The following is a 12,272-nucleotide window of genomic DNA, read 5'->3' on the forward strand; positions in this document are numbered from 1 at the left end:
CTGATGCGCATGAAAGCGGCCAAATTTATGAGGCTCACTCAAGGAACAAAGTCACTCATAGAATATATGCACGCATTCAACAACTTGTCTAGATATGCTCCAAGTTTCGTGGATACTAAAGAGAAAAAGATAGAGAGTTTCAAGCGAGGTCTAGGTACTAAACTTATGAAGACCATGGCAAATTCTAGGTGTGCCATGTACAATGAATTTATTAGTGATGCCTTGACCCAAGAAAACCACAACAACATGCATGCAGTTGCCAAGGGTCGCAAGAGGGCATATGAGGCCGGTGCATCCAGATCCTTCTAGTCAAAGGCACCTATCATAGCTAGGCCCCAATTCCGTCCACCTGCACCCAAGTTTAGGCCTCCACCACCGAAAGCTCAGAATAATAGGCCATAGAGACCATTCCATAAGGCATTTACTATTGCCTTACCAAAAGGAAATGGCAGTCAGGACAGTTCCACCGGATTCAGAAGTAATCAACCATGTTTCAACTGCAACCAACTGGGTCATTGGTCTAAGGAATGCCCCCACCCCAAGAAGAATAGCAACCAGAATCAGAGCAATCAAAGACAGGCGAATGCCAGGGCACGTCAGGGACAAGTGCATTATACCGCTGTGGAGGAAGTGCCCGCCAGAGAAGTTGTCACGGCTGGTATGTTTCTCGTCAACAAGCATCCTGCTGTTGTTTTATTTGATTCGGGAGCTTCTCATTCATTTATGAGTCAAGCATTTGCATCCAGACATGATCAAGAAATAATTGAAGTAAGTAAAGGGGGTTTTAACATAAGTTCAGCAGGGGGAACTATTACTACCAAAAAGATAGTCAAAAATGTACTCATCTCTATACAAGGGAGGGAGTACACAATAGATTTGATAATATTGCTAGGGTTATCGATAAGTGTAATCTTAGGCATGAATTGGATGAAGGATCATGGTGTTCTTATTGACACTAGCACCCGTACTATTATGTTAAGAGAACCCACAGGAGGGAATGCTTTTCTAGTACCACTCTCCCATGATTTCAAACCCCAACCTTTAGCCTGTGCTATCCAAACCACCACAGTATGTGATATCCCCATGGTTTGTGAGTTTCTGGATGTATTTCTAGAAGAATTACCCGGTCTACCACCAGATAGGGACATGGAATTTAAGATTGAATTAGTGCCAGGTACGGCACCCATATCCGGAAGGCCCTATAGAATGCCACCCAATGAGTTAGCGGAACTTAAGGTTCAATTGCAAGATCTATTGGACAAGGGTCTTATCCAACCTAGCTCATCTCTGTGGTGATGTCTAGCCTTGTTTGTGAAAAAGAAGGACAAGTCACTGAGAATGTGTGTAGATTACAGACCACTCAATGCGGTGACCATCAAGAACAAATATCCGTTGCCCCGCATCAACATCTTGTTCGATCAGCTAGCGAAGGCAAGGGTATTCTCCAAAATTGACTTGAGATCAGGCTACCATCAGATAAAGATTAGACCGGAGGATATACCTAAAACTGCTTTCTCTACTAGGTACGGCTTATACGAGTATTTGGTTATGTCTTTCGGACTAACAAATGCTCCTGCCTACTTCATGTACCTGATGAACTCAGTATTCATGCCTGAACTTGACAAGTTCGTGGTCGTGTTTATCGATGATATATTGATTTATTCAGAAAATGAGTCAGATCATGAAGAGCATCTGTGGATTGTCCTATCCAGACTGAGGGAGCATAAGCTATATGCCAAGTTTAGCAAATGTGAATTTTGGTTGAGCAAAGTACCTTTCTTAGGTCACATATTATCAAAAGATGGAATCTCTGTAGACCCATCGAAAGTACAAGAGGTCATTGATTGGAAAGTCCCAACTTCGGTTCATGAAGTTCAGAGTTTTCTCGGGTTAGCAGGATACTATCGTCGCTTAATTCTAGATTTCTCAAAGATAGCTAAGCCTATGACCAGACTACTTTAGAAAGATGAGAAGTACAAATGGACACCAGAATGTGAAACAGCTTTTCACACCCTCAGAACTTTGTTGACTACAGCACCTGTGCTAGCACAACCAGACATTGAAAAGCCTTTTGATGTATTTTGTGATGCATTAGGAATAGGTTTGGGATGTGTGCTTATGCAAGAAGGAAGAGTTATTACATATGCTTCTCGGCAATTGAGAAAACATGAAGTCAACTACCCTACACATGATTTGGAACTTGCAGCCATTGTCCATGCATTAAAGATATGGAGATATTACTTGTTGGGCAATGTATGTCATATCTATACTGACCACAAAAGTCTCAAGTATATCTTTACCCAGCCAGAGCTGAACATGAGACAACAAAGATGGTTAGAATTGATTAAGGACTACAATTTAGAAGTGCATTACCATCCGGGTAAAGCTAATGTAGTAGCCGATGCACTCAGTCGGAAGTCCAATTGCAACACTATGGAAGCATTGTTGGAAGATGGATTCAACTTGTTACATCCTGCTTTACTACACAATATCACAATCAGTTGTTCACTTGAGGGCAAAATCATAGAGCTACAGCAGACAGATGTAGGAATAAGTCACATCAAGAGAAAAATGCAAGAGCAAGAAACCAAACATTTTAGATTGGACGAAAGAGGTGTATTATGGTTTGAGGACCGGCTAGTGGTACCAAAAGACCGTGAGCTAAGGAATCAAATTTTAGATGAAGCTCACTCATCTAAATTGTCTATCCATCTAGGTAGTAGTAAGATGTATCAAGATTTGAAAACCCATTTTTGGTGGACTAAGATGAAGAAAGAGATCGCAGCCTTTGTTGCTAGGTGTGATAACTGCAGTAGAGTAAAAGCTGTCCATATGAAAACTGCTGGATTACTTCAGCCATTGCCTATTCCAGGATGGAAATGGGAGGAAATCAGCATGGACTTTATCACAGGCCTTCCAATGACGCCACAAGGTCACGATTCAATATGGGTTATTGTTGATCGTCTCACCAAGTCAGCACACTTTATACTTGTGAACACACGGTATATAGTTGGAAAATACGCTGAGATATATGTTTCCCAAATCGTGAGACTGCATGGAGTACCCAGGACTACAATCTTAGATTGAGGACCACAGTTCATAGCTCATTTCTGGGAGCACTTACACCAGGCTTTGGGAACTAAGCTAATTAGAAGCTCTGCATATCATCCGCAAACTTTAGGACAGACAGAGCGAGTGAACCAAATCCTAGAAGATTTACTTAGAGCTTGTGTTATATCTTCAAAAGGTTCATGGGAGAAATGGTTACCTTTAGCTGAATTCTCTTATAACAACAGTTATCAAGCGAGTATCAAGATGGCTCCATTTGAAGCCTTGTATGGCAGGAAGTGCAGAACTCCATTGAATTGGATTGAGCCCAGTGAAAGGAGATACTTTGGTATTGACTTTGTCAATGAAGCCGAAGAGCAAGTACGTATCATCCAACAACATATGAAGGCAGCTCAATCAAGACAGAAGAGTTATGCCGACAGAAGAAGAAGACCACTAACTTTTGAAGTGGGTGACTATGAATACTTGAGAGTATCACCCATGAAAGGTGTGAAAAGATTTGGGATGAAAAAGAAGCTTTCGCCAAGATATGTAGGGCCATACAAAATTTTGGAACGAAAAAGAAATGTTGCGTATAAGTTACAACTTCCACCAGAAATGAGTGCAATCTTTGATGTGTTCCATGTTTCCTAGTTGAAGAAATGTCTTCGAGTACCTGAAGAAGCTATTGCACCCACCAACGTGCAGCTTCAATCAGATTTGACCTATGAAGAAGAGCCAATTTGAGTATTAGAGGAGATGGAGAGAGTAACATGGAGTAAGATTATTAAATTCTATAAGGTGGTGTGGAACAATCATAGTGAACAAGATGCTACGTGGGAAAGAGAAGATTATCTACAAGAAGTTTATCCCACCTTTTTCCAAGAATGGTAGGTCTTGCAAATCTCGGGACGAGATTTTTATAAGGGGGAGGGGCTATAACACCTCGGGTGTTAGCCTTACATAACTTGACTTACATAGCATGAGCATGATCATAAAGCATTCATATATAAGCTTTGACACTTGAAACATTGGATTGCAACATCTGCAACGTTTGCTTATTATCGCATGTTTCTTAAACATATGCAACTTTTCTCGTTATTTCATGTCTCCATGTCTATGCATATGATCATGAGTGGACACATGTACTTGGTGGATATGAGTCACACAAACATGTAGCCACACCTAGGGTAGCAAATAGAACCTTGTTCAGGGTTACATTTCATGAACCAACACTTAAGCTTCATGTGATTACACTAGCTAGCCCTATGAGTGACTACTACATGAAATGATTGAATGACCTTGCAAATGGCTTAAACATGTTTAGAGTATCATTATGAACAACTTTGATATTCATGGTTAGGGGTAAATAGGTCATTAAGCCATGCCTTGATGTGTATCATCATTTAAATGTGACATGTTTGACCAAGTTTGAACTAGGTGTTAGAGACCTTGTATGGAGGAGATCACTAAAGCAAAGTTGTAGTATTTGACATATGGAACAACTTTTATTTTTGGGTCTTTGACTGATTTAGCTTCTAACATGTTTGAATTGGTCCCACAAAAATCAGAAGAATCAACAATTCAACACTTAAGAAATTTTGCTAAGTCCTGGTTCACTGACGTGCTGACAGCCGACCTTTGGGACGATATAACTCGAGTTCGGTTGGGAATTGGCATGAGCTCGTTGAACAAGAATGGAAGCTGGTACATTGAGCTACAATTTTGGTTTAGACGGTGTGTGCTAATACCCCACGGATTAGCGGTTAAATGGACGGGAAAACACGCTGTCAGGCTTCTTCGCGGGCTCTGAACTTACTGAATCGGGCGATTTAGTAGCCGACTGCCTTCAGGCCATGGCCGCCGCGTGGAGGAGAAAAGGCCGCGCGTCGCCTCTGCTCTGCCCCGCCAGGCCACGTCGGGCCAGTACGCGCCTTCTTCACCCCCGCACTCGCCCGCATCGCCCTGCGCTTCCCATTTTGCTTTTCTGGCTCCTCCTTCCTCGCCGCAGCAGCAGCCGAGCGCCTCCTCGCTCCGCCGTCGCCATAGCCTGCGCAGGCTCACGACGAGCCGTCCATTCTTCACCGCAGCAGCACCACTAGCTCCCCAGCAACCTACTACCTCCTCCCATGTCCGCTGGTAGCGCTTGGTAAGCCACAGTAACACGTGTGAGCTCGCCAGAGCTCCGCCGCTAGCCCTGTCTCCATGGCCACGTCGCCACCGTCCACCCCAGGCCGCAATAGGGAACTAGTTAGCTCCGCCGCAGGTCGGTGACGCTCGGCGTAGTGTTCGATCGAGCCACCATAGCCTCCACCGGTGTAGCGCCGTCGTCCAGCGCCACCGCTCCGCCCTGGCCACCGCCGTAGTCACTGGCGTCGATGATAGGGCCGGCCAAGTGGTTCAATAGATGCGCTAGGTCGAGTAGGTCCCGCCGTGAAGATGTTACCGCCGGCAAGTTCACCGTCGGCGAGCTCTGGCCACGTCCGTAGATTAGCGCCACCAGCTCTGTTTTGTCTCACTGACCGGTGGGGTCAACTGACCAGTGGGTCCCGCGTGTCAGCGACTCCATGTATTAAAGCCAGTTCATTTTTGAATGCAGATTTCATATGTTTTGTAATTTTTGTATCTTCAGTTTGGTAGCTTCAAAAATTGTGAAATAAATTTGGTAGTGCTCCTTAGGAAGTGTAGTATTTAGGAAAAATATGTTCTTGGCATTTACAGTAGAAATTTTTGGAGATTTAAATAGGGATTTGAAATGTGCTTTTGAATGCATTCAAATTTGTTTATTTTATATCTAGAGTTCCTGTGCTCCAAAAATTATGAAATGTTTGTGGTAAGCTAGTCTTAGCATATGTGAACTCTGGTAAAAATTTGAGGACCAGTGCATGTGTAGATTTATAGTTATAGATTTTTCTTTTATGAATAGTTAATCCCTGTGTAAATTTTTATAAATTATTTATGAATCCAAAACTCATGAAAATTTTTGGAGGTAATCCTAGTAGTATATGGATGCTAAGAAAAATAGGAAATATGTTGCTTGACACTTTTCAATAGGGTTTTCCATTTATGCTATTTCAAGCCTTGCTGCCTTATCATTTTTATATAGGATGTTCTACTGGGTAAAATGACATGAAATTTTTATAGTAGTCCTTTGATAGCATTAGTAAGGCACTGTAAATTTTTGAGAATTTATGAAGTACATCTGATATATGTTTATTATTTAACCTAGATATCTAAATAAAATAATAAAGGCATTTAAATAAATAGTTTGGGCTTCACCATTATATTATCTTAAATGTATTTGGTATGCTTAAACTGTTGGTAGATTTTATGTTGTCAAATTTTGAATGATTACATGAAGTAGAAGTATTGTTACTTTATATTGCATATTGAATAGTTTCCGGACTGATTCTGGAGTTTGATGAGTTGCATGTCGAAAATGATGTGTACTATAAAATAGTTAATAACAAAGTTGTAGAGAATTTGATAAGCTTTCTAGAAAGTCCAGGATCACTGTATTTGAATTAGTAGAACTCCAGTTATGAGTGAAACAAGTAGCTACTGTTTTGTGGTATAATCGATGCATTGTGGAAGTAGATGATTAAATAATCGAGAAGAGATATGCACCTACTCAATAAACATGATGCACTTGTTAACATATATGCATTCGTAATACTTATGTCATATTCATGCATCTAGGCTCAGAGGAAGAGATAACGTTGTTGGAATTCGAAGAAGTAGAGGAAGGGGACCAGCAGGAGAATCCGCAAGCCACAGCTCTCGAAGGCATGGAGCAGAACCCTAAAGAGCTTCCAGAGTGTCCTGACCACCGCCCTACTTCCTTTCTACGAGGCAAGCCTCGGAGCATTCTAAGTCTCCCAGTAATTTACAAATGTTTACTTAAGTACTTATGATTGATGCATTAGGTTATAAGAGTCGAATGGAACCACTTGATGCATGTACCTTCCTTGTCCAGATATTACACCTTTAACCGATATAGGTCCAGGATTGAATATATGCTTAGCCATGCTTAGACCAGTAGAAGTCAGGTGATGTCCTATCACCTGCGAGATGTAGGTGGATACCGGAGCACGATTGGCTATATTTGCTATCGTGGAACAGAACCATGGGGTAAAAGAAAATCGAGACCGGACGAGAAGTTGGTAGAGAAGCAACAAGACATGGAGGTCTTGGGTGTGGATCTATCCCCATCTGTGTCGATTAAGGACCGTACCATTGTTGGCGCTTCTAACAAGATTGAATGCATGCCTCTCACTTAGCTGGCTAGATAACTTGTTCCGACCGCGAAGCCGAGTAATTCAACTCAGGCCGGGAACCATTCTGTTTTGCGCTCCTTCCAGGGAACGATCAGACTAAGCCCAAGGGCAGGCTTGGCCTAAGCATCCTGGCATCTGGTATTCCAGATTGTGTGGCGTGGTACGGACCTACGAAATGTGTACCTAAGTTGTACCAAAGGTGACCTAAGGCTATCGTGGCTGGTAGACCTGGGTTTGTGTTAGGAATAAATTCCCAGCTGGTTGAAATCGATTCGAATCGCTGTCTCTCCCGGATAGTGAGAAACTTGGCTAGTCCCAACATCGTAGTAACTGTGTTATGAAACAAGATGGTTCAGATGAATATGGAATTAAAATACCTGCTATGGTTACTATTGTTTGCTTCTAAATGATATACCACATGTTTGGCACAGGATAGTTGCTAATCTTGAAATGGATAGTTATAATAAACTTGATAAAGGAATCATAATTATACAATGGGTCAATTGCCTCTTACGCAAAAATATTGTCGAGTTATGTCCACTTATACAGCCTTGCATAATCCTTGGAGTCAATTTATTTCTGGTTCATGATGGGTAAGTCTAGCTGAGTACCTTCTCGTACTCAGGGTTTTATTTCCCATTGTTGCAGATGGCACTGTGTACCATGGTTATTGCAAGAGTTGCTTTTATCCCGCCATGGATGAGGAGTAAGCCTTGGGCAGGCTTCTTTATTAATTCCTATCCTTGCTTTTGTGGACCATGATCTGACTTGGCACTGTATTAAACTATGTTGGAAACTTTATTTTTGAACTTAATTGCTTCCGCTTTATTTATCAAACTCGGTTTGTAATAACTTTTATTCGTACTCTGATGACGAAATGTATCTATGAACTTTATGTAATATGTGGCATGTATGTTGAATCCTGTATGACCTTGGTTGTTGTAAATCGTTTATCGAGACCCGTCGTGGTACTCGACGGACTACCGGGTTTATATGGGTTCAAGTATGACAGTGCGACCGCTTGTGGGCTGCCATTGTACTTGTACTCTTATAAATTGGTCGGTTCTGCGACAAAGGTGATACATTTGATAGTTGGCATATTTGAGCAAGGGTTGGGAACTTCACCGGTGGAGTGTTCGCCTGTAGAGTGCGGATAGTCCGATGGTGCCACCGGCTCCCTTTACTAAAAAGACGGAGGTCACTGTAAGTGACCGGATGCTGGTCTTGGTAGGACCGACGCGTCCAGTCAGTTGAAGCAGTGAAGACACTAGCATCGGTCTCTGATCGGATGCTGGGTCACTTAGTGACCAGACGCTGGAGGGGTGCATCCGGTCCTGCTGATGTGGCAGCGCACTTAGGAGACACCGAGTGACCGAACGCTGGGTGAGTTCGGTCGAGCATGACCGGACACGTCCAGTCATCACTTGACCATTGGGATCGGGCGCTTAGTATCTGAAGAGTGGGGACACATGGTGTGCATCGCATGATGAGACGCTGGGGTCCCGCATCTGGTCGATCTGATCGGAGCGTCCGGTCACCCTGTGTTGTGTCCAGTGAAGGGGTACAACCACTCTATTTCATGGGGGCTTCTATTTAAGCCCCATGGCCGGCTCAAGCTCACTCTTTTGGCCATTTGCATTGACATAGCAACCTTGTGAGCTTAGCCAAAGCCCTCCCACTCATCTCCATCATTGATTCATCATCTTTGTGAGATTAGGAGTGAATCCAAGTGCATTGCTTGAGTGTTTGCATCTAGAGGCACTTGGTGTTCGTGTTTCACTGTGGGATTCGCTTGTTACTCTTGGTGATTATCTCTGGCTCTGATCATGGTGATTGTGAGGGGTTCTTGACCTTTCCCTAGCGGAGAGCCAAAAGGTACTCTAGTGGATTGCTCATGGCTTATGTGATCCTCATCTTGTGTTGGTTGTGCGGCACCCTATTGAGGGTTTGGCATGTGATGCCAATTAGCGCATGAACCTCCAAGTGAGTGAATCACCACAACGAGGACTAGCTTGCCAGCAAGCAAGTGAACCTCAGTAAAAAATCATTGTGTCATCATTTGATTCTAGGGTGATTGGTCTTCATTGTTATTCATTCTTGTGATTGATTAGCTCCTTCCTCGACATGGTGGTATAACCTTCTTGCTCACTCTCTTTACATTACTGCAAACTAGTTGTCAAGCTCTTTAGTGTAGCTAGTTGTGAGAGCTTGTTAGTTTGGTTAGTGTGGCTCTTTAGTTAGCTTTTGAGAGCACACTAACTTAGTGTAGTGTCACGGCTATTGTGTGGATAGAAACCATATAAACTAGAATTGTGGTAGGTGGCTTGCAATTTTAGTAGGCTAGCGCAATACTTGCTTCGCCTCATAATTGTCTAACTGGTTTGTTAAGTGTTGTAGAAATTTTTAATAGGCTATTCACCCCCTCTAGCCATTAGGACCTTTCAGGTGACTGTTGTCCCCTTGGTTCTTATGAGGTTATTGTGGCATGCCTACTCTTGTCAGAGCTGATGTACTGAGCCACACTCGATCTCTCCCCGTCCTGCCCTAGGGGTCATGATGGGGGAGAGGTCGCCCATCTTTCATGTGGCAAAGGTAGGAGAAGGGGTCCTGGCCGACCCAGGTGTAAGGGGACCGTGACGCCTAAGAGGGGGAGGGGTGAATTAGGCAACTCAAAACTCTAACTCTAAACTATGGCCTCTTTTTCTAACCTTAGCAAAACCTATATAAAAGATAAACTATCTAAATGTGTAACTATGGTTTTGCTAGTGCGTTGCTATCTCTACCACAAAAGAAGTTATGCAAACAATATAAATGCGGAAACTAAAGAGTAAGATAGAGATATGCAAACTCCCGTCGATGACTCTGGTATTTTTACCGAGGTATTGAGAAGCACGCAAGCTTCTCCCTAGTCCTCATTGGAGCTCCTCACAAGGAATCCCTCGCAAGGGCCAAGCTCCTGGTCAGGTATCTCCATGGATAGCCTCAGGCCTTTCCCACACGCAAGTGGGTCTCCGACGTGCCTTCCGGCAAGCCTCTCCTAGATGTTCCCCACCGTCTTCACTATCAAGCTTCTGACCGAAATGTCGTGGGCCTTGTTCCCTCTGGTACACGGTGGTGGCCACACCACAAATGCAGTTGGTGTGATCTCGCAAGACTACAAGCCCCTCCAATTTACAATAATGGTGCGTGCAAGCATCGAGTGGTAAAAGGTATGCAAACCTCACTAAACACTAGGCCTAAATCTAGAGCAAGCGCATAAGCGGTGGTCTAATTAACATAAGCACTTCCCAAAGCACCTATGCAAATCACCTAAGGAATCACTAAGCACTATGCAGGTGGAGATCACTAAAATGGTGTATCGACACCCTTGGTATGTTTCCTGAGCTCCACTATACTCCAATGGCCGGTTGGGGGTCTATTTATAAGCCCCACTGAGAAAGTAGCCGTTGGGGACGAAACCCAACTTTCTGCTACTGACCAGATGCTGATCACGTCCTAACTGGATGCGTTCGATCATTTTGACCATTGGAGCCCGCGCGTTGATTGGACTTGACTTAGAGTCTGATCATCATCGACTGGACATGTTTGGTCATGCTAGCGCTGCTCTAGAACCTATCTAGAAACAATTGGACGCTGCACTTCATGCGTCCTGTCATCTAGTGCCGCTACGTCCAGTCACACTAAAAATATTGCCATGACAATGAACAGTGTCACCGGTGCATCCGATCACTGCTGCTCAGCGTCCGATCACTGCTGCCGACGCCTGGTGTTGCCAAGCAACTAATCGGACGTGTCTGGTCCTTATTAGGGCCATGTTCGGTCACCTCTACCGAGCTTGTTTCTTCATGATCTTACGTCTAGCTTGGTTTCTATCTTCGTGCTTGGACTTTACTTGATATCTTGGGTCTTCTCTTGTGCTTTTGGGGTCTTGCTTATGGTGTTGATAGTGGGATCATCATGTCGCCTTCGTCCAAGTCATGTCTTGCACCCTATTGAACTACAAAATAATTACTTACAAATTTATTAGTCCAATTTGGTTGTGTTGGTCATCAAACACCAAAATCCAAAGTAAATGGGCCTAGGGTCCATTTCCCTTACTTTCTCTCCCTTTTTGGTGATTGATGACAACATGAACAAAACAAGCAAATAATAAAAATTTTGGAATTTTAAAAACTATTGACTTGCTAGGATGCAATGCAAAGGGCAAGGTTATATGATACTAAAAGATACCACATGTAAACATCTTTGGAAACTTATCTTGCCCTTGCAAATGTCCCCATGTGGCATTATGGATTTAATCCTTCCCCTAACTCCATAATCCAGTATACTCCCTTTCTTGGACCACTACTTGTAAATTATTATGATTGAGCTTGCTTTTGGTCCTACAAATTCTCCCCTTTGAAATCAAACACCGAAAAAGAAGACATTAGTAGAACAAGGGAGGTTCAAACTTTGTGAACCTTTGTTTGTGGAGTGGAATAGGTCACAAAATTTGACTCTCAAATTACATAGACTAAGCTCCCCCTAAATGTATGCATACATATGATGGAGAATGTAGTTTATGCTTAATTGGGAAATTAATGCTCAAGGGAATTTAATCTATATAATGCATAGAGAAAGCATATAAATACCAAAGTGAAATCAACATGATGATATCGGTTTAGAAATACCACATGTGGAAACCAATTTGATTTACACCACTTGCAATAGGTGGTGGATATTTGAAGTATGATGCTTAACTCTGGGGACTCTATTTTTCTTGCAATGAGACTACTATATACATGATAAGCTTGAAAAGGTGTTAGTCTCAAAGTATCCTACTTGTAGAGTAACCTCCCCCTAAATTTGTGCACACAAGTATGAAATACTTGTAGGAGACATGCACATTGATTTTAGAATAAAAAATACCACTTGAAAGATGATATCACATGAATGTGAGAATCATTT

The sequence above is a fragment of the Miscanthus floridulus genome, chromosome 1 (genome assembly GCF_019320115.1).
Source record: "Miscanthus floridulus cultivar M001 chromosome 1, ASM1932011v1, whole genome shotgun sequence".
NCBI classification, from domain to species: domain Eukaryota; kingdom Viridiplantae; phylum Streptophyta; class Magnoliopsida; order Poales; family Poaceae; genus Miscanthus; species Miscanthus floridulus.